The following is a 6000-nucleotide window of genomic DNA, read 5'->3' as shown; positions in this document are numbered from 1 at the left end:
TACTTCACCTTGGGGAACACCAGTTCTGTTTGTGAAGAAGAAGGATGGTTCACTTCGCCTGTGTATAGATTACAAAAAGTTGAATAAGGTTACTATTCGTAATAAGTACCCTTTATCCAGGATCGATGATCTTTTTGATCAGTTAAAAGGAGTTACTTCTCTAAAATTGATCTTTGTTCTAGATATTATCAACTTCGGGTTAGGGAGCAAGATGTTCATAGGACAACGTTTCTCACTAGATATGGTTCTTATGAGTTTCGTGTCATACCTTTTGGATTGACTAATGCACCAGTAGTCTTTATGGATTTAATGAACATAGTCTTCAGGGCTTACTTAGATCAATTTGTCATCGTCTTCATTGATGATATTTTGATTTATTCTAAGTCGGAGGACGATCATGCTAGACATCTTTGCATAGTGTTGCAGACGCTTTGTGAACACCAATTGTATGCCAAGTTCGAGAAATGTGAATTTTGGTAGCGAGAAGTGAAGTTTCTGGGTCACGTAGTGTCAGAAAAGGGAATAGCGGTAGATCCAGCCAAGGTTTCAGTAGTGGTAGAGTGGGGACAACTTACATCACCTACCGAGATTCAGAGTTTTCTCGGATTGGCAAGATATTATCGTCGATTCATTCAGGGGTTTTTGAAGATAGTGGGACCAATCACCCATTTGACTAAGAAGGGTGTACGGTTCTTGTGGGATGAACATTGTCAGAAAGCTTTTGATGAGCTAAAGAGTAAGTTGACTTCTGCACCAGTTCTGTCTACTCCACAGAGCGGGATAGAGTATTTTGTCTACACAGATGCTTCTTTGCAAGGTCTCAGGTGTGTTTTGATGTAGGAGGAACGACCAATTTCATATGGATTTCGTAAGCTTAAGCCTCATGAGCTTAATTATCCAACACATGATTTAGAGTTGGCCATTGTGGTCTTTGCCTTACACATTTGGAGGCTTTATCTGTTGGGAGAATCTTTCAGATTATTTAGTGATCACAAAATTCTGTAATATTTGTTCACTCAGCGGGAGCTGAATATGAGACAGTGCAGATGGTTAGAGTTTATGAAAGACTATCATTTCTCTATACCGTACCATCCAGGGAAAGTGAATGTGGTGGCAGATGTACTCAGTCGCCGACCTTCTGGGAGTCTTTCTGCATTGTTCGCTACTGAATGGAATGCTTTGAAGACCATCGATGAGTTGTCTGATGCTTTTATAGCATGCATGGTAGTTACACCTTCTATCGTCCACAAAGTCTTAAAGGCATAACTCAAGGATCAGTAGTGCATTGACAAAGTTGCAGAGATAGCTTCTGGGGAGGTTCCATTTTACTATGTTGGAACTGATGGAGGCTTGAGGTACAAGGGACGTTTAGTAGTACTTTTTGCTGATAATTTAAGGAAAGATGTGATGATTAAGACTCATCACTCTGAGTTTTCTGTTCATCCAGGAGGAGACAAATTGTATCAGGATATGAAGTGACAGTTTTGGTAGGCAGGTATGAAGACAGATATTGCTATTTTTGTTTCTTAGTGTAGTACTTGTCAGATGGTCAAGATTGATCACCAGCGGCCGCCAGGAGCTCTACAACCACTACCTATACTGGAGTTGAAATGGGAGAGCATTTCTATAGATTTTGTAGAGGGATTGCCTAATTCATTTAAGGATCACAATTCCGTTTGGGTCATCGTTGATAGGTTGACTAAATCAGCTCATTTATTGCCTATCCGCGCTAATTTAATTTCGGAGCAGTTGGCGAGACTTTACATTACAGAGATTGTAAAGTTACATGGCATTCCGTTGTCTATTATATCGGACAGGGATTCGAGCTTTGTGTCAGGATTCTAGAAGAGTTTTTAGCAGGCTTTGGGTACAGAGTTGCATCTTAGTACTGCTTACCATCCTCAGACTGATGGACAGACCGAAAGGGTTAATCAGATCATGAATGATATGCTTTGTTGTTGTGTCCTTGACTTTAAGGGTCACTGGGTTGACTATTTGCCACTTATGGAGTTTGCATATAACAATAACTTTCAGAAGACTATTGGTATGACACCATTTGAGGCTTTATATGGCCGACCTTGTCGATCTCCTGTTTGTTGGATGGAGGTTGGTGAGAGCTTTTGGTCCTGAGTTTATTAAGGATACCTCTGAAAAGATTGCTCTTATTAAGGATCGTATACGCACTACTCAGAGTAGGCAGAAGAGTTATGCGGATCGTCGTACTCATGCATTGGAGTTTCAGGTGGGAGATCAGGTTCTACTCAAAGTATCTCCTGTGAAAGAAGTATTGCGCTTTGGGAAGAAAGGGAAGTTGCCACCGCGTTTTGTCGGTCCTTTTATGAATACGGATCGAATTGGAGCGGTGGCTTATCGCTTAGCAGTTCCGGACCATTTAGATCGTGTCCACAATGTGTTCCATGTTTCTATGTTGCGGAAATTTCTTCGCAATGAGGATCGTTATCATCATATTAATGTTGGTGAGATTGAGTTGCAGCGATACAACTTATGTGGAACCACCCTATCATATTGTTGACCGTAGGAACCAGATTCTTCGTAATAAGGTCATTCCTTTGGTCTGTGTCCAGTGGAGTCATCACAATAAGGCTAAATCTATTTGGGAACGAGAGGACGTCATTTGCTCAACCTTTCTAGATATAATGGATGAAGGTAAGGGTAAATTTCGAGTACGGAATTCTTTTTGTTAAGGGGGAAGAATGTAATACCCCTAATTTTAAAAGGATAGTCTCGGTATTTTCTTAATTGTTTTAATTGTGTTTTTGGATTCTTTAATTGATTTCTTGGCTAAATTGTTAATTGTGTATATGATTTAATTGATTATGTGTTTATTTGAAATACCTGTTTAATGATGTGGTTTTGTTTATTTAAATATTAGGTGTTTTGATGTGTATTTGTTGACTTAAATGTTAGGTGTTGTTTTAAAAATAATGTTTAGGAATTAAATGGTTGTTTATTTTATTTTAATTCATTTTTGTGGTTATGAATAGTAGTCATGGGCCAACCAATTTGGTTCCATGGATTACTTGGATAAGGAGTTTAATGGGTATAGATACTTACCCTATATATATATTTATTTATTTATAATATATATTTAGGAAAAGTCATTTGGAGATAATCTAGTGTATTTATTTTATTTAGATAAAAATAATATATATAGATTACGTAACTTTTATTTTTTAGTTACCTTTTTAGTTTTTAATTTTTAATTTTCTTTATTAAATTGGATGTGGATTAGGAAAAGGAATAGAGTTTGTATGTAGCCTATTTATATGTCTCTATAGGGTTGGGAAAAGGAGTTAGAAAATATATCACGTATATTATTTTAGAGAGAGAGATGAGGAGGAAGGAGGAAGGAGGAAGAAGAAGAAGGAGGCTAGGGTTTTATTAAATTCTACAGGCAAGTTCTCTAGTATACACTTTTCCTTAGATCTGTAATCTACATGTCTCTAGTATAACTTAGGGATGTTTAAAAGATAAATTAAAATTGGAATCCATATTTTAATTAAATCTAGAACTAGGTTTTATGAACTTTTTGTTCATGGTTGTTCTTGTGTATAAACTATTAAAATTCATAATTTGATTTGATTATTTTTTGAATTTGTTGTATGTTTCATATGATGTTTTGTTTTATCTGTATGTGGATGGAACGTAGAAACAATCCTAGAATTCTTGAAACAAATAAAGATTGAATGCATAGTGAAGTTCTGGATTGATTCATGTAACAGTGCTTGGACAGCTGTTACAGTGCTCGAGCCTTGGGGACAAAGCTCGAGCCTTAGATGAAAAGCTCGAGCAATTGGTTGTAAAGCTCGAGCAATTGGTTATAAAGCTCGAGCCTGAGAAGGAAAGCTCGAGCAATTGGGATAAAAGCTTGAGCTTGAAGTAGGATGCTCGAGCCTTGGACAGGGTGCTCGAGCAATTGAGATAGAAGCTCGAGCCTTACCTGGTGAAGTCTCAGAAACAACGTTGTTTTATTTTTAGACTGGATTTGTTGAGTCTTAAACATCAATTAAGGACTAGGAATGATTTAAATAAATTTTAAACAAAGTATGGAGAATGCTTAAGTGATGGTATAGCAAAATATATCAATTTGTTTAAGATTCAGTAAGTGTAAGATATGTGACATAGGAAACTTAAATAAATTATAAGTTTTCCTATCTTGTGTTAGCATGATATGATATTATTATGTTAAACTTTGGATTATTTGATATACTCCTGAAAGTGTATTATCAATTATTGGACTATTTTGTGGAAGTATCTGATGTATTACTTTGAATGTTTCATCATTTATGGATTTTGTGGATTATATGCACCGATATGGGACGATGGCATATTAGGGATGGATTAGATCAAAACGCTAATTCCTACCTATTCATACATAACAGAATGGATTAACTAAAAAAGTTCAATCCTACATATATTCATGTCAGGTCAACTAAAACAGTTGAATGACGTATCGGATGTTTGTTTGTTTGTTTGTTATTTATTTATTTATTTTATTTTATATACTGTATTAGGATGGATTATATTCATATATATATATATATATATATATATATATATATATATATATAATTATGGTAGCCCAATATGAGCTTGAGTCTCAGGATCGATGGTTAGGGAGCATATATGCATTGGGATGCATAACTGGCTATGATGGTTGGAGGTGTACCCTGTTAGGTTTAGGTACACATTCCCACTTCTGGTGCATGTTGCATGTTGCCTCTATTCAGGTTGAGACAGGCTTGTAGTCTAGTGAGAGTCCTGTAGTGTGGATATAGATATATATTTATGGAGTATATAGTTATTATATGGGTTAGCTATAGGTGTATAGTTTTTTGGTCTCTGTTTGGGTTGTCGTAGAAAGAACTTGCTCGTGGGCCTGACCCACTATTATATTTTTCAGGTGCTCATCAGTTCCAGACCTAGAGTTAGTTCATGCTGAGCAGAGACACTCCACATCATTCTTCCGAATCTACGTAGGACTCTATTTATGTTTTAGTTTCTGTTTATGGTTTCCAGTTGTTTTAGTTAGAATATCATTAGGGGTCCACTAGATGGATTGCCGATTTGTAATGATGATTTAAGGTTTTGGATATTTCATTTGGATATTAAGTTATGAATTTAATATTTAGTTTTTCTTTTCTGCTATTTATTTATTCTTAGTTCTTTCTTTTGTATTCTGTGTTCATTTACATACTTAATTGTTTAGTATCTCTCGGATCTGTGCTCGGCCTTGATCACCCGTGGCTCTAGAATCGAGGGGTATCACAACTACTATTATCCAAATCCAACTCCATTTTAATTTAAAAATTAAAATAAAATACACACTTAATCTTGCAAATAGAATTACATTTAAACAAACACATCATCTCATAACAAATAATTACATACAACGAATAAAACAACTTTACACTATCACACAAAATAAAACACACAATTAAATCACATATTTCAAATAAACAATTAAGCAAATAGAAACGCATAGTCACATAAGCACATAGCCACATATTCCATTAAAATGCACAAGAAATAAAAATTAAATTCCAATTATATCCTTTTGAAAATTAGGGGTATTACATAAAACACAACCCTTTCTCCCTACATTATTGCATCTTCTCCGAAGAAATCTTTTTGATTGGTGGAGGGTCGTGATTAGGTTTGGTAATGGCGGTCGATGGTGGCCCTCCATCGGATTGGGTCTTCGGCGTAAACAGTGATTTCTCGCTGCGGAAAAATGGTTTGGCACGATTCAGCTGATCCTCTTGCATTCGAGCAAACTGGATGGTATCCCGTAGAGACCGACATTTGAACATCTTGACTAGATTGGTTATATCAGCCCGTAATCCGCCTAAAAAAGTGCCTATCAAAGACTTCTACGGCCAACCCTTTACGCGATTAGTGAGATATTCAAACTTTCACTGATACTCTCGCATGGTTCCCTTATGTTCAATGTGCGATAGTGCCTAATTGAAGTCTTTA

The sequence above is a fragment of the Cornus florida genome, unplaced genomic scaffold (genome assembly GCF_030987335.1).
Source record: "Cornus florida cultivar Cherokee Brave unplaced genomic scaffold, ASM3098733v1 CherokeeBrave_3.0.0_Hap2_Chr01, whole genome shotgun sequence".
Taxonomy (NCBI): domain Eukaryota; kingdom Viridiplantae; phylum Streptophyta; class Magnoliopsida; order Cornales; family Cornaceae; genus Cornus; species Cornus florida.
Note: the sequence above shows the minus strand (reverse complement) of the source record.